Below are 23,501 nucleotides of genomic sequence, written 5' to 3' on the forward strand. Positions count from 1 at the left end.
GAATCCGTTTCACAGCCTTGAACACAAAATACTTGTGAACGTTGAACTCCTGGAGCACAGAGAAGGTCCTTTTCTTGAAATACGCAGAAGAAGAAGCCTTGAAGGTTCTGATGTCTGTGCAGACTATCCTTATTCTCTGGAACACGCAGATCTGGAGGATCTCTGATGAAAGGATTTTGAAGTTGGTGCAGAAGATATTTTAAAGATGGGGGGCTAAGCTTGTCGTCGTTGTTTCAGTTGCAGTTTTCAAACTCCCCAAATTCACTTTTTGCAGAACTTCCTTTTTTCTCTCTTTAGAGCTTCAGAGTCTTGAGAGAGCAACTTCACAACTCTGTGGAGTTGGATTTAGCTTAGCATGTCTTGGGACCGGAACCTTGAACCGGGACTGGAACAGGAACTGGAGCCTGGAACCAGAACGGGAAACAGCAGAAAACTGAAAAACTGGAACCATTCTCTGTCTCAGAGAAAAGTCTTTTAATCTGTCCCGAGAAGGAGGGAGATGCAAATTGGCACCTTTCAGATCCATTGTTTTGATTGGCTGATGCTGTCAGGGATGGCCAGGCCCCTCTCTTGCATGAGGTTCATTTGCATAGCTTAAAGTTGTCTTTAAGGTTTTTCCTATGCATAATTCACTTTCCAAACCAATTTCAGATTAACCTAGGCATCGTGCTGAAAACATAGAGACCAAACATCATTGGGTTATGTTAGGTAAAAGTTTATGCATTCATGTATACCTTAATAGATAAGTTTGTATATTTTGCATGTACACAAACAACACTCATTAAGTATATACAGTTCTTTTAATAGAAATGGAGAAGATTTGCTCCATTTTGTCCACTGTGTGTCTGTTTTGTGTCCTTTGTGACGTCAAGCCACATGGCAAACCTGTTTGGTGAATGGAGTTCAGTACACACCTCAGATCTTAGGACTGAGGGACGGGGAGAACAATGTGGCAAAATGGTGATAGGATTAGCCTGCTCAATGACATGCTAATGTCATCATTCTTCCTTTGCACAAATGGTCAAGGTGATTGTCTTTGCAGGATTATCTGCTAGCCTATCTATTTCCTTGTTTGCTTCTCTTGGAGGTGTGAGTTTTGGGGTCCTGTGCTTTTCATTATGGCAGATGAAAGAGGACTATTGATGTAATGGGGGTGTCTGCCCTCATGTCTGCCTGCTGATCACTACAGCTGGATGGGCTGGCACATCAACCACGACCCATTCAACTCATATTACCACGCTCAAAACCATGGCTCCATGGAACAGGAGATTCACATTTAATCTGCTGTTACTGTATCTGTGTCAGAATTTGACATAAACAACATTAATACATGGATCCATATTGCATCAGTGATGATGGTATAATGGTGTGGGGGATATTTTGTTGGCACTTTGTGGAACCCTTAGTACAAATGGAACATCGTTTAAATGCCACAGCCTACCTGAGTATTGTTTTCGTTATTTTCATATTCTGAGTCCACCTGCTTGCCTTTAGCCTATTTAGTATAGCCTACATCCACAATAAGCTTTGAGTTTGTTTTTTATATCACTGTATTAGTCCATTTAGCTATGTTAAGCATTTTAAATGTCCCGATGGCAGGGAAATCCTGGAGTATGACATATTGAGGGAATCCCCAATACTGCAGCACAGCGCCGCAATATAAAGTTAAGGAAATTAAACAACAGAGAGAAATATATGTCTACCTCAGATGTAATGTTTGATCTATACATCAGCATTGGGGAATAACATTATAATCTCATTCACGGTAGAGAAACTGCTTACATGTAGGCTACACAGGGAAAGTAACCGTAAAGACACTGAATTAAACATAAACACAGCTTTTGTGTCTTTATCAGCTTTTCCGCATATATACTGGCCCTGATAATCATCACACATACGCTTACTGCTTGTTTCATTTCTGTAAATCCGTTTTTGTGAATGAAATGAATGACTTGCTTTATGATTATGAATCAGTACTCTAGTGGTATTCCTGCAGTTCCTGGACATGAAATGTTGAATTTTCTGTCGATTTTGAACCACTGAATTTGTGGAAGCAAAATAAAATTGACTGAAAATTGCCTGTTGAATATTATAGGTTGTATTTTTAAACAGAATTAATATTTTGGAAGTGTAATCTGAAAGGTGAATGTGAATTATTAAATTTTTAACAATTAAAATGTGTGAATGTTTGGAATTGAAATATAGCTTAAAGAAAAAAATGACTTTAAATGGAGTAGCACTTATCAGCTCTGAGGATTTATTCATTGAAACACTGTCCATAACATAATTGTTGTGGTACCATATTTTGAGATGTAAATTGTGTTAAAAAAATGAAGCAAGTCCAAAAATTCTTCCAAAATCAGGCAACTGGGTATGCTACAGGGATATAAACTCATAGCCTCTCGTTCTAATTGGATACAAGAGAGGTAAATATCAAATGAAACAACAAATAATACCAAGGCACTCACGTGGTTAAATGTAAAAAGCCTTTAAATATACAACCATATTGAATTTCAGCCCATAAAAATGCAAGTCCTAAAAATACAATGCATTAAAATGCAAGCACAGATAATACAATGCATATTTTTTTTTCCAAGTAGTGCAATTTAACAAGCTTTTTTGTTTCAAAAACATTTGGCATTATTTTACTTCCATACGCATACATAAAATGTCTTAGAATTGACTCAATGTGGTATTTTTTATGTTTGAATATTGATTTGAATGTTATGAGTTGTGGATGAATATGGGAGAGGAGAAGAAAGTCTTGTCAATTCTCAGAACTGTCAGTTTTGGTTTTGTTTCATGTTTATGTCTCATTGTTATGTTCCTGGCTATGTGCTCCCTTTTTGCCATGTGTTTCCTATGTTTATGTAATGTTCTAGTCATGTGATCCTGCTATGTGCCCCTTTGTCATGTGCCTCCTTGTTTCTTGTCATGTTCTCATTGGTTTGATTTTTGCACAGGTGTATCTTGTTTAGTGATTAGTCTCTGTGTATTTAAGCCCTCATGTTTGCCATGCCCCTTGTCAAGTATTGTCCGTGTACCACTGTTGGTGAGTTCATGTTTTCAAGCCAAGCCATGCCAAGTCTTTGTTTGTTTTTTGGTTGATTATGTTTGAGTTAATAAAACTGCGTATGGGTTCTTCTGCAATTTGCCTCAGTGGAGTGCCTTACAGAATACTTGACCACCAACCATGAGCCCAGCAGCTGCCCTGCTTCGCCTCTGTCAAGACAAACAGAATATTGAGACTTATGTGGAGGAATTCAGTGAACTGTGCTGCCAGGTGAATTTTAATGATGTGGCGTTAAAGGGCATTTTTCGAAACGGCTTGAATGACTTTTTGAATTATTTAATGCCCGAAAGCAACATTCTTTGGACTCTTGCAGAATATATTGACCATGCCTTGCTGCTGAGTGGATCATCATATACTGTGGGTTTTGCGGATGAAGAGCCCTGTGAACCCGCAGTACCCTCCAAGCCAGAGCCCTCAGCCATCATGCCAGCCAGGCCAGTGCCTGTTCACATCATGTCTTCCACGCCAGAGCCTCGTCACACCATGGCCACCACGCCAGAGCTTCTCCTCGTCACACCATGGCCCCCACGCCAGAGCCTCTCCTCGTCACGGCCACCACGCCAGAGCCTCTCCACGTCACGGCCACTATGCCTGAGCCTCCAGCCATCATTGCTGCCACACCAGAGACTGTTCATGTCATGCCTGCCCAGCCAGGGACTCTTCACGTCATGCCTGCCAAGTCTGAGTCACTTCAAGTCATGCCTGCCAAGCCTGAGTCTCTTCGCAAAATGGCTGCCATGCCTGAGTCTCTTCACAAGATGGCTGCCACGCCTGAGCCTTCAGCAAAGATGGCTGCCACGTCTGAGCCCTCAGTCAAGATGGCTGCCACGCCTGAGTCCTCAGTCAAGATGGCTGCCACGCTTGAGTCCTCAGTCAAGATGGCTGCCACGCTAGAGTCTTCAGAGTGTGCAGCGCTGACAATTGTAGCCACAGCTATTATGTGTGTTTGGGCCACACATGCATCCTCTCCAGCCCCTGACCAGCGTCCAGGGAGGACTCCAGCCCGTGAGCCAGATTTAAGATTCCCTCCAGGCCACAACCCCATAACTCCGCCGGGGCTTTACAGGTACCCTGCTATGGCCACGGAGGCCCCCTGAACTGCCTGCACCTCCATGGTGTCCTGAACTGCCTGCACCAGCATGGCTCCCTGAAATGCCAGCACCACCCTGGAGGCACCCTAACCTGCCATGGGCCCAGGTCTGCCCATGCCCCACGACCCAGGCCTGCCTCTGTCATGCCCAGGTCCATATCCTGTTCTCCTGCACGGGTCTGGCCCACCATCCCTCCCCCAAGACCGCCTCTGCTCCACCACTGTAGTGATTTTTACTCCATTCACCAGTGACGTAGTGATTTTTGATCACGTGTCACTTAAGGTGTGGTTATGAGTGTATCAGATGACCCCTCCCCCCCTTTTGTAATACGGGGCACCAGTTAAGAATACTGTCTTAACAATTTAAGAACACTCCAAAAGAGCTGTTCAATAATTCAGAATTAATATAAACGGGAGGGAGTTGGTCAACTGATTTATCTGAAGGATTTGTGAGAGTCTGGTCAACTAGTAGAGTCTTTGATCATCAACACAAGGAAGACACAGTTATAATAAAATCAATTAAATTTATTAACAATAGACATGCAAGAGTAAATACCACAACGATTAATAATGAAATAATGAATATGCACTTCTAAAAGATAGTAAAATAATAATCAAAGGAAAATACTGAATTAAATCAAAGAGACAAATAAATGAAGTGAACACGGAATGGATAAATGCAATGCTGTTAAATTGAATGTAGAATGGAAGAGAATTGTATGGGAATGCTTCTTATGGAAGCCACCTAATGGCTCTGGTAAAATGGTGATAAATAATTGCTAATTTATCATTCAACAAATAATATCCCTATTATTTGTAACAAGCTGACCTCAAGTAACTGTTATCTAAACAGGTTAGAAAAACATATGCTGCATGTATAAACTAATGCCAAGGTCTCTAGAAAGAGGTTTGGTAAGTTTATATTTACGTTCCACACAGTCGGGTGATCAATCCGGTAGCAGAGACGTCTTCCACTGATGATGCAGGCTGCGTGCAGTGGGAGGGCGCGGAGTTGCGATCCAGTAGTCGTGCCACCCTGGGCTGGAGGATGCTGAACTTCGGTTGCGCCAAGAGGGTCCTTTAGGATGGACTGGGCAGCTGGGTCAGATGAATCTTCACAGGTTCCTTTGCAGGCTGGCTGCGTCGCTGAGGAGCCGTGTGGTACAGGCAATGTCTGCCAATTCAGAGGTCCTTTACGGACTGGGCTGCGCTGCTGTAGGAGCCGTGAGGGTCAGATGAAGTCCCTCAAAGCTGGGGCCCTTTTTGCAGCTAGAGTGCAGCTGAAAGCAATGTAAAAGGTTTTGCTCGCGAAAGCTTCACCTTAAACGTCTTGTAGTCTCTTTCCTCGTCAGGTCAGAAACTTAGGACGTGGGGTGTCTGTTAATGTCTCCTTCCCCGTCGAGCTGGAAACGCAGAACAAGGGTGTGTCTACCCGGGGGACATATTTATCCCTTTCTAATGAGAAGGAGATTGAAATGTGGCGCCTTGCCGATCCTGGAGTGTGATTGGCCACTGTTATCTGAAGCAACCCCGGTGTTGCCTACCCTAGTGTGGAACTCATTTGCATAGCATAAAGTACAGTGTTAAAATAGTGTCTTTAACATTTTACCAATGCATTATTTCTTTACCAAACCTCTTTCAAATTATTAAAGGCATTATAGGGAACAGATAGACACCAAACACAATATGAAATGGTTAAATCATCGTCCATGCATTTGTTTATCTGTTAACAGGACTATCCCATGACCTGTTGTTTTAACAGTCAGTAACCATTAATATAAACTGTGCTTTGCGTGAAGACGGAGTGGATGTGATGCAGTTTCAATCAAATTAAGGCCTCCAAACATAGGTATGAATGGATTTAGATAGATCTCTGTGGCCTCTCTTTATTTCAGTCACTGCTGCTCTATCCAGGGGGTCCTGAAGGAATTTATATGGCAGTCCTTGCCTAAATCTTAGGTATGAGTTTGGTGGTTAGAGTCAATGTGTCGTCCAATGAGAAGTCCTCTCCTTGGTTTTGGTGGGTGCAGAAGGTTCCCCTTCCTGCTCTGGAAGAGGTGTCTGGTAGTTGTCCTAACATCTTATCTGATGTTGCTGAACATTTGTTTATGTTCATTCACCAAAGATCCAATCACAGTGTGGCACATCTTCTTACACACCAGCAGTTAGAGAGGGGCCCTGTCGTAAACTGGTCCCTGGAATGCCATCTTAATTGTTGTTCACAACACCACCCTCCTGGACAATGTCTAGTTTTGGTTTTATGTTGAGCGTCGGAAGCCGCCCATAGAGGGGGGGATTTTGTCACGTCTAGTTTTGGTTTTGTTTCATGTTCATGTCTCACTCTTCCTGGCCATGTGCCATGTGATCCTGTCATGTGCCTCCTTGTTTCTTTAAGTCTTTTTGTTTTATGTTTGAGTTAATAAAACTGCACATGGGTTCTTCTGCAACTTGCCTCAGTGGACTGCCTTACAAGAAAAAAAACATAAAACAAACACAACCATTTACAGGCTATTCACTGTGTTGTAGTCAAGACCACCGAGACCAAGTCGAGACCAAGTCCAGACTGTTGAGAGACCGAATCAAGACCAGACCAGCACTCTTCAAATTCATCTAAACAATCCACATCTACTGTTTGAGAAATGTCTTATATTTAATCAATAAATACAATTAGAAATATAGCTGCAAGCAGCAATTACGGGGCCAAGCAAAAAAGGCACAACAAGCCAGTCACCATGGCTGGGAGTATCAGACCAACTGCAACAGTGAGCAATTAAAGACCTATTAAGATCATTTTAGGCAAAAGAGCTGAAAATTGATATATACAAACAATAATAAAGATTTACTGGTTTATCACTTTCGACCAATAGGTGGTGCTGTGACCAAATTAATGTGGTATGTTCAGAGTGAGGTGACAATGACACTCAGTAAGGATATGACTCCCATGAAAATAAGTCAACCAGATCAAAAGTTATAAGCATATGAAAAAAATAAAAAATTCTCCACTATGTGGCACTGGTGCAAAAATTCTCAGGCTCCTTCAGGGCCTTGTGCTGATGACCCATACCAAGTTTTTTAACGGTACGCTAATGCTTTCATAAAATACAGCATTTTAACACAAAATTCAAAATGGCCGATGGCCAAAATGGGAAAACTGGATATCATTCGACTTTGCATGATGCCCCGAATCTACAAAGACCAGCTTTATGATTTTTGAACAAACCTATCTGAAGCTATAAGCAAAAATAGTAATTTTTTGTATCTCCAGACCAGTAGGAGGCGCTGCGCCGAAACTCAGCATGTAGTCTTTGGTCATGCTTGGGGTGACATGTACAAAGTTTGGTCTGAATATGATAAAGCATTGCAGAGATACAGCCTCGAGTCCAAATTGGGTGCTCTACGTTAAATTAATTTGCGTGTTATTTGAGAATGGTTGAGTTTATGAGAAAGATTTTGATAACTTTTTGTCAGCATGGACTGAAGATGATCTGATTTGATTTTCATGAAAATCAAATGAAGCGTCTAGGACGAGTTCGAAAAAGCAGGTTTTTCGCAAAATTCAGCATGGCGGACAAACCATAAGTCGAAACCTAGCATGTTTGGTATTTTTGGACTCAGCAGAGATTCAGGAGTCTAAGGACATGACGCTTTTGAAAATAAGTTGACCACACCCAAAGTGATAAGCCTTTGAATATTTGATTTTACACTAGGTGGCGCTGGTGCGAAACTGCTCAGGCTCCTTCAGGGCATCGTGCTGATGACCCATACCGAGTTTTGTGACGATATGCTAATGCATTCATAAAATACAGCATTTTAGCACAAAATTCAAAATGGCCGACGGCCAAAATGGCTGATATGGTAATAATGGTTATCATTCGACTCGGCATGATACCCCGAATCTGACGTGACCGCATTTATGATTTCTGGACAAACCATTCAGAAGTTATTAGCAAAAATAGCCATTTTTTTGTATTTCCGAACCAGTAGTTGGCACTGCGCTGAAACACTGCATGTTGCCTCAAGTCATGCTTGTGATGACATGTACGAAGTTTGGTCAGAATACAATAAATCGTTTTTGAGATATAGCCTCAAGTCTGATTTTGCGAGCTTTACTTTGAATTCATTTGTGCCCTTTTCGAGAACAGATGGATCTATCAAAAAGCTTTTGAAAACTTTTTGCAACCATGGTCTGAAGATGATCTGGTTCAATTTTCGTGATAATCGGAGTAACGGCCTAGGAGGAGTTCGAAAAAGTAGGTTTTTCTGAAAAATCAAAATGACAGGAAAATTTTCATGACGGAAAATGACGATACAGGGTGCATTCATATCGTCTTTAGCCAAGGAATCAGAGGAAAAAAGAATTTTGTTTATAGTCCTTATGGTTCAAAGTTATTAGCATAAACAGAAGTGCAACTTTGGACAGCTGGTGGCGCTAGAGGGATTGAGTTAGAGACTCGAAATTTGCTATGGACACAGTACAGACTGTTCTCTAACTGTGTGCCAAATTTCACAACTTTTTCTATGGGCTGCCATAGAGTTCAAGAGTGGAAGAATAAGAAGAAGAAGAAGAAGAAGAAGAAATCTAACGATTTCAATAGGTGCCTACGCACCTTCGGTGCTTGGCCCCTAATTAAAACTGCAAGCAGCATTTACGGGGCCAAGCACAAAAGCGGCACAACAAGCTAGCCAACACGGCTGTGAGCATCAGACCAACTGCAACAGTGAGCAATTAAAGACCTATTAAGATCATTTTAGGCAAAAGAGCTGAAAAATCAACAATACAATCAATAATAAAGGTTTACTGGTTTATCACTTTCCACCAATAGGTGGCGCTGTGACCAAATTCATGCGGTATGGTCAGAGTGAGGTGATAATGACAATCGCAATGTTTGGTGTCAATATGTCAAAGCATTGCAGAGATACAGCCTCAAGAGTCATTTGGGCATCAAGACTCTAATTCTTCGCTGTGGTATCTGAATACGGTTTCGTCTATCAACACGAAATCCATATCTTTAATTCGACATGGTCTGAAGATGATACGATTCGATTTTGATGAAAATTGGATGAATGGTCTAAGAGCAGTTTGAAAAAGTAGGTTTTAAAGAATCAAAATGGCGGACAGGAAGTTTGGCTGACTATTGTAAAATTGGCATCAGTGTTCTCAGCATGACCCACGGAACCTAATAAAACAAGTCTCATTACAATAGGCCACATTTACATAAAGCAATTAGCATTTTTAATAAATGCTATTACAACATTTGACCACAAGGTGGCGATGTCTCGAAACCATTTGAGAACCTTCAAAGCATGGTGCCAATGACACATACCGAGTTTCGTAATGATACACCAATGTATTCATATAATAGAACATTTTATATCATAATACTGTATTGCAGTTAATGGCAATTTCGTGTTTTGTTCAATTATAGCGCCACCAAGAGGCATAATCCAATTAATTTTTTTATGTGTCCTCAGGGTGACCCCATACATGTGTGTGTCAAATTTGGTGCAAATATCTCATTTCGATTTGGAGTTATAGACATTTATATGTAGGAGATCATAAAAATGACCCATGAACGACTTTGTTTTGATTTTTTTTGCCTCTTCCTATCAAAATTTTGACATTTGGGCTATGACATTTAGTTAACCACCTTAGGTTCCGTGTTTCCTACGGTGGTTTCGTCTCGATCAGACTAACGGTTTCGAAGATATTCGCAATCGTTTTTTTAAGCACTAAATCACCACGCCGCACAAACCGTAAGTCGAAACCTAGCATGTTTTGTATCGTTGGTATACGATAAAGCGTTGTGGAGATATAACCTCAAGTCTGCTTTCTCAAGCTTTTCGTCTAATTCATTTGTGCCTTTTTTCGAGAACAGATGGATCTATCAATTTTTAATAACTTTTTGCAAGCATGGTCTGAAGATGATCTGTATCAATTTTTGTGAAAATCGGAGTAACGCCCTAGGAGGAGTTTGAAAAAGCAGGTTTTTTCACAAAATTCAACATGGTGGACAAACCATAAGTCGAAACCTAGCATGTTTGGTATCGTTGGACTCAGCAGGGATTCAGGAGTCTAAGGACATGACTCTTTTGAAAATAAGTTGTCCACACCCATATTGATAAGCATTTGAATATTTGATTTTACCACTAGGTGGCGCTGGTCCGAAACTTCTCAGGCTCTTTTTGGGCATTGTGCTGATGACCCATACGGAGTTTCGTAATGATATGCTAATGCGTTCGTAAAATACAGCATTTTAGCACAAAATTCAAAATGGCCGACAGCCAAAATGGCCGATATGGTAAAATTGGACATCATTCGACTCGGCATGATGCCCTGAATCCAACGAGACCACATTTATGATTTTTGGACAAACCCATCAGAAGTTAAGTAAAAAAAAAGCCATTTTTCGTATCTCCGAACCAGTAGGTGGCGCTGATCCGAAACACTGCATGTTGCCTCAGGTCATGCTTGTGATGACATGTACCAAGTTTGGTCTGAATATGATAAAGCATTGCGGAGATATAACCTTGAGTCCAATTTGGGGTGCTCTACGTTAAATTTATTTGCGTGTTTTTCAAGAACAGTTGGGTTAATCAAAAAGCTTTTAATAACTTTTTGTCAGCATGGTCTGAAGATGATCTGGTTCAATTTTCGTGAAAATCGGAGTAACGGCCTAGGAGGAGTTAAAAAAAGTAGGTTTTTCAGAAAATTCAAAATGGCGGAAGAATTTTCATGACGGAAAATGACGTGATAGGGTGCGTTTGATTCGTCTTGAGGCACGGAATCAGAGGAAATGGTTACAGTTCAAACCCTTACGGTTCAAAAGTTATTAACATAAACATGAGTGCAAATTTAGACAGCTGGTGGCGCTAGAGGGATTGAATTAGAGACTCCAAATTTGCTAAGGACAAAGATCAAACTGTCCTCTAACTGTGTGCCAAATTTCATAACTTTCCCGCAAGCGGTTCTATGGGCTGCCATAGACTTCCAGAGCAGAAGAAGAAGAAGAAAAAACTAGAATGTACATTTCCTGAAGAAAATGTGAATGGTGCTTGCAGTGGCAAAACTCTGCACTCTTGATTAGCATGATACTAACATAATTACAGTCTTGCTAGCATGTTTTTAGCAAGATGTTAACATGATCAGCATGTTATTAGCATGATGCTAACATGATTAACAGGTTGTTAGCATTATTATCATGTTGCTAGCATGTTTTTAACAAGATGCTAACATGGTTAGCATGTTTGCTAGCATGATGCTAATATGATTAGCATGCTACTAGCATTATGCTAACACGATTAACATGCTACTAGCATGATGCTAACACATTTTTACTTGTTTGTGTCATGTTTTAAACTCTAAGCTAATCACTATTAGCATGTAGCTATTCACTGCTAGCATGTGTAGCATGTTGCAAGTCCAGTTTGCTAGCATGAGTCAAAAAAGCCAACCACCATGTCTGTACGATGTTCTGATGCAGAGATATAGGTCTTGCAAAATGGTTGCTACGGTACTCTGTTTGGTTGTTAGGGAGTGGCTTGGCAGATACCAATGATGGTACTCCAAAGGCTGCTGGCCAATATAAGCCAACCCCCATGTCTCTACGATGTTCTAATGCAGAGATCTTGCAAAACGGTTGCTAGGGTACTCTGCTTGGTTGCTAGGGAGTGGCTTGGCAGCTGCCAATGATGATACACCAAAGGCTGCTTGCCAATATAAGCCAACCCCCATGCTTCTATGTCTTTCAGATGTTAAGATATTCCTCTTTGGATTTAAGTTGCTAGGTAGCTCTTAATGGTTGCTAGGGTGTGGCTATGAAGTGTTGAAGGTGATTTGTGATTGGCAGTTTGATGCCCCGAGTCAAACGAGCCCACCCTCATGTTCCTATGACACTTCTATCCAAAGATATTCCATTGATCTTTTTCAATGGAAGTCTATGGAACTTGTTGCTATGGTGCTCTATATGTTTGCTAGGGCGTGGCTTGATAGCTTCACAATTATCCTGAGAGACTGATTGGTTGCCTGATTAAAATGAGCCCACCCCCTTGACTCTATGACATTGTGATCCAGAGTTATGTTCAATACAAAATCCCTATGCAATTTCCCATAGTAGGAAAAACACACTGTTTCATGGGCACGGCTTCACCATAGTATGTCTATGGGGCAACTTTGGGCAGCTCTTGCGCCCCAGGGGTACAACTTACACCCCATTTTGAGGTATGGTCTGACAGAGCCTGCCAGCCTCTTCAAACGTGGTAACCCACATGTTTCTACGAAATCCTCGTTAGGAGCTATGACTCTTCAAAATTCGTCGCAATGTTAATTCTATGAGATTTTTCGGCCAATTTTTCGCCCACCGGGCGAACATCGTACACCCGATCGCTTATAAAAGTCATAACACACCTCTCCTCAATGAGCCGGTCGATTTGACACCTCATTCATGGGTCTATGACAAAAGCTGCGGGAGGAGTAGCGCGCAGAAATTTTAGTGGAAGAAGAATAATAAGTATGCACAATAACAATAATGATGCTTTGCCTTTGGCAAGCACCATTAACTAGAATGTACATTTCCTGAAGAAAATGTGAATGGTGCTTGCAGCGGCAAAACTCGGCACTCTTGATTAGCATGATGCTAACATGATTAGCATGTTGCTAGCATGTTTTTAGCAAGATGCTAACATGATTAGCATGTTGCTAGCATGTTGCTAGCATGATTACCATGTTGTTAACATGTTTTTAGCAAGATGCTAACATGATTAAAATGTTGCTAGCATGTTTTTAACAAGATGCTAACATTATTAGCATGTTTTTAGCAAGATGTTAACATGATTAGCATGTTCCTAGCATGATGCTAACATGATTAGCACGTTGCTAGCATGTTTTTAGCAAGATGCTAACACGATTAGCATGTTGCTATCGTGTTTTTAGCAAGATGCTAACATGATTAGCATGTGCTAGCATGATGCTAACACGATTAGCATTTTGCTAGCGTGTTTTTAACAAGATGCTAACATGATTAGCATGTTTTTAGCATGATGCTAACATGATTAGCCTGTTGCTAGCATGATGCTAACACGATTAGCATGTTGCTAGCATGATGCTAACACATTTTGACTTGTTTGTGTAATGTTTAAACCCTAAGCTAATTGCTATTAACATGTAGCTATTCTCTGCTAGCATGTGTAGCATGTTGGAAGTCCAGTTTGCTAGCATGAGTCAAAAGAGCCAACCGCCATGTCTCTACGATGCTCTGATGCAGAGATATAGGTCTTGCTAAACGGTTGCTAGGGTACTTTGTTTGGTTGCTAGGGAGTCGCATGGCATCTGCCAATGATGATACTCCAAAGGCTGCTTGTCAGTATTAATGATATAAACCAACCCCCATGCTTCTATGTCTTTCAGATGTGAAGATATTCCTCTTTGGATTTGGGTTGCTAGGGTGCTCTAAATGGTTGCTAGGGCGTGGCTATGAAGTGTTGAAGGTGATTCGTGATTGGCCGTTTGCTGCCCCGAGTCAAACGAGCCCAACCTCATGTTTCTATGACACTTCTATGCAAAGATATCCCTTTGATCGTTTTCAAAGGAAGTCTATGGAATTGTTGCTAGGGTGCTCTAAATGGTTGCTAGGGCGTGGCTTGATAGCTTCACAATGATCCTGAAAGACTGATTGGTTGCCTGAGTAAAATGAGCCCGCCCCCTTGTCTCTATGACATTGTGATCCAGAGTTATGTTCAATACAAAATCCCTATGTAATTTCCCATAGTAGGAAAAACAACATGCAGTCACTTCCTGGTTCATGGGCACAGCTTCACCATAGTATGTCTATGGGGCAACTTTGGGCAGCTCTTGCGCCCCAGGGGTACAACTTACACCCCATTTTGAGGTATGGTCTGACAGAGCCTGCCAGCCTCTTCAAACGTGGTAACCCACATGTTTCTACGAAATCCTCTTTAGGAGCTATGACTCTTCAAATTTTGTCACAATGTTAAGTCTATGGGATTTTTCGGCCGATTTTTCGCCCGCCGGGCAAACATCGTACACCCGATCGCTTATAAAAGTCAGAGCACACCTCTCCTCAATGAGCCGGTCAATTTGACACCTCATTCATGGGTCTATGACAAACGCTGCGGGAGGAGTAGCGCGCAGAAATTTGAGTGGAAGAAGAAGAAGAAGAAGAAGAAGTATGCAGGAGAACAATAATGATGCTTTGCCTTTGGCAAGCACCATTAATAATAAGTATGCAGGAGAACAATAATGATGCTTTGCCAGAGGCAAGCACCATTAATAACAATTAATAACACTTTCGGTGCTTGGCCCCTAATTAAAAAAAAAAAAAGAACGCCAACGGATACAATAGGTGCCTACGCACCTTCAGTGCTTGGCCCCTAATAATAATAATAAGAACGCCAACGGATACAATAGGTGCCTACGCACCTTCGGTGCTTGGCCCCTAAAAAGAACGCCAACAGATACAATAGATGCCTAAGCACCTTCGGTGCTTGTCCCCTAATAATAATAAGAAGAGTTATTGATTGCATTTTAAGCAGTAAGTTTTACATCAAATCACATTTAATGATGTTAACAAATAAATCAGACAATGCACCGGAAATTTAGTGATATCCTCGCAGTTGTGGTCTTGAGATAAAATCCTGAGTCCTCTTAGTCTGAGACCGAGACAAGACCAAGTACAAATGCGGTCGAGACCAAGACAAGATCAAGACTTTCAAAAAATGGTCGTAAGACCGGTCTCAAGTACTACAACAATACTATTCACATGAGCACCTTAAAATAAAGGATTTATACTCCTTTACTAATTTGATACGCTGCTCCACATATTCCCCAACATCCTGTTTAAAAAGAACGACTGTGTTCAAAATCGTATTAATTGCTGAACCGATGCAGGCTGATATATGGTCCAAAACTAGGTTTGCATAAGCTAATGTAAAAGCAAGCAGGGCAGACTCATTTATGTCCCTACAGCTCTCAATTAGGATGTTGCATTTCCATTTTTCACCACAGATTTACATTGGAAAAATGTTGGGCAATGTAAGGAAGGCAGAAGTACCCTAGATTTTAATGTAATCAGCTCTTAGGGGTGGGGGTACTGTGGACAAGTTATTGAAAGACAGAGGCACCGTGCCACCAAGCTCTTAGACCAGTAGATGTTGGAATTGTGTTTCACAAGCCAGGGATGACCCAGGACAATGGGACAAAAGGACAGTAGAACAAATAAAATATTATTTTACAATTTTACAATACAATTTATTTATTTATTATTTATTTGTTTTTGAATTGGATGTTACTACAATGTTTAATTTGTGTAGGAGTTGGCTGGTTATAACCACTCCCACTGATTAACTAGCTGTTTTGATGATCCACTGTTTGCCAATAATTTAAAGAATGCTTGTGTGAATAATGGATGTGCATTCTGAAAAAGATGAAAATTCTGTCAGCATATTTATTTACCCTCAAGTTGTTCCAAACCTGTATGAATTGCTTTCTTTGATTTCTTTGATTGATTTCTTTCTTCTGCTGAACACAAAAGAAGATATTTTGAAGAATATGGGTAACCCATACAGGTTTCATACAGGTTTGAAACAACTTGAGGGTGAGTAGATGATTACAGAATTTTCATTTTTGGGTGAACTAAGCCTTGAAGAAGGCTATGCCAAGCTGAAATGCGTTAATCAACACTTTTAATGTTTTAATGACTTGCCCGGTTCATTAATCCTCTGGGGTCTGAGGTGTTTTTGGGGCCCTGGAGATGTTTTGACATGCCCTGACATTTGTGTTTTTTTTATTTTCATGGCTTTATATATGACTACACTATGTCCAGCACAAACTCTGCTATGGTAATATCTAAGTATCATGTATGTATGAGTTTGTATTTTTTAGAAAATTATGTTTATGCGTGGTTAGTGAAAAATCCTATTTTTCATTTCACTGAAATAAGGCAATAAAACACAGACTGAATCTATTTTCACAAGACTTTTGAGAAATGGCTCTTGTAGACTAGAATTTTTACTCCAAAATGATGTGAAAATTCTCCTGAGCACTAAAACAATACATTTATTTGTGAGGAATGGCTTTTTTGATTTTATTAACAACACTAAAATATATATATATATATATATATATATATATATATATATATATATATATATATATATATATATATATATATATATACAGTTGCAAGAAAAAGTATGTGAACCACTTGCAGAATCTGTGAAAATGTGCAAAATTTTAACAAAATAAGAGAGATCATACAAAATGCATGTTATTTTTTATTTAGTACTGTCCTGAGTAAGATGTTTTACATAAAAGATGTTTACATATAATCCATAAGACAAAAAAATAGCTGTATTTATTAAAATGACCCAGTTCAAAAGTTTGTGAACCATTGATTCCTAATACTGTGTGTGGTTACCTGGATGATCTACGACTGTTTTTTTTTTTTTTTGTTGTTGTTGTGTGATGGTTGTTCACGAGTCCCTTGTTTGTTCTGAACAGTTAAACTGAGATCTGTTCTTCAGAAAAAATCTCCAGGTCCCAAAAATTCTTCAGTTTTCCACCATCTTCTGCATATTTGAACCCTTTCCAGCAGTGACTGAATGATTTTGAGATCCATCTTTTCACATTGAGGACAACTGAGGGACTCAAACACAACTAATAAAAAAGGTTCAAACATTCACTGATGCTTCAGAAGGAAACATGATGCATTAAGAGCCGGGGGGTGAAAACTTTTGAACAGGATGAAGAGGTCCAAATTTTTATTATTTTGCTTGAATATCATTTTTTTTCATTTAGTACTGCCATTCAGAAGCAACAGAAGATACAGAAAATACTTTCATGTTTCCCAGAAGACAAATTAAATACAATTTACTTTGATCTTCAAATTCCAAATGTTTTCACCCCCCATCTATTAATGCATCATGTTTCCTTCTGGAGCATCAGTGAATGTTTGAACCTTTTTTAATAGTTGTGTTTGAGTCCCTCATTTGTCCTCAGTGTGAAAAGACGGATCTCAAAATCATTCAGTCACTGCTGTAAAGGGTTGAAATATGCAAAAAATGCTGGAAAACAAGAATCTGCAGGACCTGGAGATTTTTTCTGAGGAACAGAGCTCAGTTAAACTGTCCAGGACAAACAAGGGACTCATGAACAACCATCACAAAAAAAAAAAAAAAAAACAGTCGTAGATCATCCAGGTAACCACACACAGTATTAAGGATCAATGGTTCACATACTTATGAATGGGGTTATTTTAATAAATTCAGCTATTTTTTTTGTCTTGTGGGTTATATGTAAACATCTTTTATGAAAAATATCTTACTCAGGACAGTACTAAATAAAAAAAATATAAAATTAGGTCAAAGTCATATTATTGAGCACAGAGTCAAACAACTTTGTGTTATTCCCGAAACAGTTCCTGTTCAACTGGAGAAATAAGCAAACATAACCTGGCATTTTCAATTTGTTTTTTGTTTTTTAGGCTTTTTGCTATACACTGAAGAAAAAACAGCCCCACCATGAGTATTGAGCTTGTTTTACCATGTTTATCTCAGTCCAGTGCAGTTGAACTTGCTGCTGATGTAGGTACAGCGCTCTCAAAGAAAAATGGTTTGAAGAGACTCATCTAATATGTATTTATATATATATATACACACACACTGATCAGGCATAGCATTATGACCACCTTCCTAATATTGTGTTAGTCCCCCTTTTGCTGCCAAAACAGCCCTGACCCATTGAGGCATGGACTCCACTAGACCCCTGAAGGTGTGCTGTGGTATCTGGCACCAAGATGTTAGCAGCAGATCCTTTAAGACCTGTAAGATGTGAGGTGGGGCCTTCATGGATCGGACTTGTTTGTTCAGCACATCCCACAGATGCTCGATTGGATTGAGATCTGGGGAATTTAGAGGTCAAGTCAACACCTCAAACTCGTTGTTGTGCTCCTCAAACCATTGCTAAACCATTTTTAAACCATTTTTGCTTTGTGGCAGGGCGCTGCTGAAAGAGGCCACAGCCACCAGAGAATATGTTTCCATGAAAGGGCATACATGGTCTGCAACAATGCTTAGGTAGGTGGTACATGTCAAAGTAACATCCACATGGATGGCAGGACCCAAGGTTTCCCAGCAGAAAATTGCCCAAAGCATCACACTGCCTCCACTGGTTTGCCTTCTTCCCATAGTGCATCCTGGTGCCATGTGTTCCCCAGGTAAGCAATGCACACGCACCTGGCCAATCCACGTGATGTAAAAGAAAACGTGATTAATCAGACCAGGCCACCTTCTTCCATTGTTCCGTGGTCCAGTTCTGATGCTCACGTGCCCACTATTGGCGCTTTCGGCGGTGGACAGGGGTCAGCACCCTGACTGGTCTGCGGCCACGCAGCCCCATACGCAACAAACTGCGATGCACTGTGTATTCTGACACCTTTCTATCAGAACCAGCATTAACTTCTTGAGCAATTTGAGCTACAGTGGCTATTTTTGCTTATAGCTTCTGAAGGGTTTGTCCAGAAATCATAAAAGTGGTCTCATGTGATTCGGAGCATCATACTGAGTTGAATGATATCCAGTTTTCCTATATCAGCCATTTGGGCATCGGCCATTTTGAATTTTGTGCTAAAATGCTGTATTTTATGAATGCATTAGCATATCATTACAAAACTCTGTATGGGTCATCAGCACGATGCCCTGAAGAAGTCTGAGAAGTTTCAAGCCAGCACCACCTAGTGGTAAGATCAAATATTCAAATGCTTATAACTTTGGGTGTGGTCGACTTATTTTCACGAAAGTCATCTCATTAGGCTCCTGAATCCTTGCCGAGTCCAAGGATACCAATCATGCTAGGTTTCGCCTTATGGTTTGTGCGAACTGGTGATTTAGAGCTTAAAAAACTTTTGCAAATATCTTTGTAACCGTTAGTCCGATCGAGACGAAACCACCGTAGGAAACACGGAAACTTAGCTGGTTAACTAAACATTAAAGCCCAAATGTCAAAAAATCAAAACAAAGTCATCCATGGGTCATTTTTTTTGTTCTCATACATATAAATGTTTATAACTTCAAAACGAAATGAGATACTTTCACCAAATTTGACACACGCATGTATGGGCTCACTCTGAGGACACATAAAAAAAGTGGTGGGATTGTGCCTCTTGGTGGCGCTTTAATTGAACAAAAATGAATTACAATACATTATTATGATATAAAATGTTATATTATATGAATGCATTGGTGTACCATGTGTCATCGGCACACTGCTCTGAAGGTTCTCAAATGGTTTTGAGACATCGCCACCTTGTGGTCAAATGTTGTAATAACATTTTTAAAAAATGCTAATAGCTTTATATAAATGTGGCCTATTGTACTGAGACTGGTCTTAATAGATTCCGTTTTTGTACAGTTTGGTATAGTAATTCCTTTTGGTAACACTTAAGCAATTACTAGTAGGTTACCATGATCTTCACTTTAGAATACTGATCCAAATATTTTGTAGTTCCTTTAGAATGATGTAGTAACACTTGAGTCATTACTATCCAAAACCTTACAAAACCCTCAAAAGTTTACAATGACTTCAGTAGTTACTAGAGAGTTATCATGTTGCTCACTTTAGAATACTGATCCAAATAATTAGCAATTCCTTCTGAAGGATTTGGTAATACTTAAGTCATTACTAGTGGTTTACCATGACCTTCACTTTAGAATTAATTATTCATTATGCATTATTCATGTTAATTATGAACCCGTACATAGTAGTTCTTAGTAGTTCTCTGGGAGGTATGAAAAAAAAAATAGTAGTTAAGGATTAGCTAGTAGTGAACAACCGCATTCAACTGAGCACTGTTACATCCTAATTCGTTAATCAGAGTTTCTTGTTAGTTAATAGTAGTGCTAATAATGCGTTACTTATTTGTTCCTGTGTAGTTATTCATTAATGACGGAGCAGTATTCTAAAGTCATTCATCATTCATCATGTTACAGTATAAACACTCATATTTTATATCATATGCTTTTATATTATATTATAGATCATGAAAACATCCCAGTGTCATATGACATTTATATGCATTGAAATATTACCTATCTATACATTTCGTATTTCAACATTTTACTCGGTATCACAGCTTTCTAGAGACATGTTTATGTGTGTAAATGTAACAACTATTCGCTGAGTTTAGGATTGTTTTTGAAACGTATTTATGGAATTTTAAGGAATTTTTTAAGGAATATTAAGGAATCCACAGAGACTTAGACAGCAGACAGCGCACCCTGTATATTTTCTTTATTTTACAAAAGCACATCATTGTGCTGATATTTTGAGCGCACACAAATAAAAGTAGACATTCTGTAGTTTCAATTGATGTATTACTTTTATCTGTATGACAAAAAAATGACATATTTTAAGTCGTTTTTGCTGCTATGTGAGGAAAATCCAGCAAAACGTGCCGGCACATTTGCAGACCCTAGAGTGTTAATAAAGTCTCACATGATATGGATTGTTTTTTTGCCAATCGGAGGAAACCAATGCATCAGAATCTTACAAAGAATGAGTCTCAAGTGTTAAAAAGGCTTTTTGAAAATAACTAAATTATTGTAAAACCGGCAAACAAGGGAGGTACTGTTGTAGTTTGGGGAAAACACCAATACATCCAGAAAGGACTCCGACAGCTTACTAATCCTGATTACTATTTAGCTTTGGCTGCCAACCCTTTGGAGATGGCAGTGCCCAATAACTCTAAGCACAAAAGTCTTCTGCACCAGGCAGAGTAGTTCAGTAGTGTTGGATCAAGTGCCCTGTTGCAAGCCAGCACAGAGTATGGTGCCAATTCATTGAGGATGCAGAGAGAATCATCACCACCACAGCAAAGGAAGATGCAGATAAACAGCTTCAGACAGTGACCACCACCATCATTGTCAGTTTCGCCGCAGAGAGGTTTGCGGTTGAAGAGTGCAGGACCAGCAGACCAAAGTACACCTTGAACCGAAGGGCAGACAAGTTCCACAAGCTGCGGCAAAAGCTTTTAGCTTTGGCGAGACAATTCAAGGCAGCAACTGAGGAGGAGAAACTATCACTTGCCGAGCTCCATCATAGTATTACGAAGAAACTCGTGACCCTGCATAGAGCAGAGTAGCACAGAAGGTAACAGAGAGAGAGAGCAAAGAAGTGAGCTGCACAATACCCTGAGTGAACCTGAAAGATAGCAGGAGCTAGGGGCCCTCAGAGCCCTGTTTAACGTACCATCTCCCACAGTGGACTAAAACACCAGAGAGCCCACATGGAAGGAAGTGCAGAAAGTGGTTTCAGCAACCAGAATCAGCTCTGCTCCAGGACCCAGTGGTGTAGCCTACAAGGTGTACAAGCGCTGCCCTAAGCTCCTTTAAGATCCTATGGAAGATACTGCGAGTGGTGTGGCACATGGGCATAGCAGCAGACCAGTGAAGGCATACAGAGGGGGTCTGGATACCAAAAGAGTACAGCTTAACCAAACTAGAGCAGTTTAGATCCATCTCACTTCTCAGTGTGGAGGGGAAGATCTTCTTCATTGTCATAGCCCGATGGATGACAGACTTCCTCCTCAAGAACAGCTACATCAACACCTCTGTACAGAAAGGTGTCATTCTAGAAGTGCCGGGTTACCTAGAACACACTGGGGTTGTCATGTAGCTGATCAGAGAAGCTCACAAAGGAAAGGGAGACCTTGTGGTGCTTTGACTTGACCTTGCCAATGCTAAGGCTCCGTTGCACACAAGCTCTTCGAGTCGACCCTGGATCGCCACCATGTACCTAGTAAGATAAAGGATCTCATCCTGAACTACTACGGAAACTTCAAGCTTAGTCACTTCAAGGAAGTTAACATCAGAATGGCACCGGCTTGAAAAGGGGATCATAACTGGGTGTACTATCTCAGTTGTTCTCTTTGTCTTTGCTGTGAATATGGTGGTTAAGGCAGCAGAAGTTGAGTTTTCACTGCAAAAGATGATGTAATTTGAAAGGATGTAATTACAACATTTTGTGTGTTAGAAATACATGCTCGGTTTTAATGTTATTTTAAGGTGGGGTAGAATTAAATTAATTGCAAAACTCAGCATTTTTGTTCGCGTACCACTGGGGGTATGTGATGTGACATGAGGGGGTACGCAAACAAAATGCTGAGTTTTGCCATTCATTTAATTTTACCCCACCTTAAAATAACATTTTATGTACACCAGTTTGAGAACCACTGCCCAAGAGCAGATCTTAAGCAGCAGCCCAACAGCCTTGGGGGAGGGCCGCTAGCGCTGGCAGTACGATCAGGTGCCAAAATCCATTGCAGACTACATCTCCAAAGCCATGGCCAACAACAAGCATGGCTGCCACCGAAGGAACATCACTTTTGTCAGGGCCGGAGAGCAGCCACCTTCACAGCCCAAGCCGGCAACCAGGCTGTTTACCTCGGCTTCAGACTTGGAGCTTCAAGTCAATATGGGGAGTCAGCTCAAGTTCCCAGTCCACATCGTGGCAACTGCGTTGAGGCCAGACATGGTGCCAACATCAGCCGCTTCGAAGCAGGTGCTCTTGAGAGAGCTCACGGTTCCCTGGGAGGACCACATTGAAGGGGCGAATAAACGGAAGTAGCCCAAGTATCAGGTGCTGGTGGAGGTGTGCAGAAAGGCAGGCTGGAAGGCGTGCTGCTGGCCCATTGAAGTGGAGTGTAGAGGCTTTGCTGACCGGTCACTGTGTAAGGTCTACATGCTGCTTGGCATTACTGGGGTTGTGAAGATGAAAGCCATCAAGTCTGCCATGGAGGCTGCAGAAAGGGCCTCCAGATGGCTGTGGCTTAAGAGGAGTGATCCATGGTCTGAACAACTCTGGCTGGGTCACCTGCCAGGTGATGATGTTGAAAGACCTTAAACACCCGATGACCTCAGGAACATCACTGAAGATGTGTCCCAGCGCATCCGAGGATATATCTTTGACGCATTATAAACAGATAAAAGGCATAGCCATGGGTTCTTGTTTTGCCCCAAATTACGTTAATTTATTTAAGGACATTTTTTGACAAATAACCCCTTTTGTTGATGAAAGTGTATAGTGGGGATGATACATTCATATTTTTGTGTGTGGGGTAAAAGGCCCCCCTCACCACCTCATACATTTATAAGATTTTTAAACAAAATTATCCACTTTGATTTTTTTTTCACACAAAATATGTTGCTCCATCAATGTCCAATACAAACATAAATATTTTTCCTGCAATCATATACTTTGAGAGTAGTGAAAAGCACATTTTTTCTTAAGGTGTGCCTTTAGCCCCATTGTACCCTATTCCATGAGTTTAT

The 23,501-nt window shown here is 40.6% G+C and overlaps 1 protein-coding gene and 1 long non-coding RNA gene across 8 annotated transcripts in view; one reads left to right on the forward strand and one right to left on the reverse strand.

The window, feature by feature from the left end:
• LOC127522014 (band 4.1-like protein 1) overlaps positions 1-23,501 on the forward strand; it is a 467,430-nt gene that overhangs the window by 362,315 nt on the left and 81,614 nt on the right. The gene's annotated exons all lie outside the window — the stretch shown is intronic.
• The window catches only part of LOC127522034 (uncharacterized), a 68,267-nt gene continuing 49,132 nt past the window's right edge, over positions 4,367-23,501 (reverse strand). For 2 of the 3 annotated variants that reach the window (XR_007932510.1, XR_007932508.1), the window contains one exon: positions 4,367-6,628. This is a non-coding gene — a long non-coding RNA (uncharacterized LOC127522034). The remainder of the gene's footprint in view (positions 6,629-23,501) is intronic. The other variant, XR_007932509.1, reaches the window with a different exon arrangement.

The sequence above is a fragment of the Ctenopharyngodon idella genome, chromosome 11 (assembly GCF_019924925.1).
Source record: "Ctenopharyngodon idella isolate HZGC_01 chromosome 11, HZGC01, whole genome shotgun sequence".
Lineage (NCBI taxonomy): Eukaryota > Metazoa > Chordata > Actinopteri > Cypriniformes > Xenocyprididae > Ctenopharyngodon > Ctenopharyngodon idella.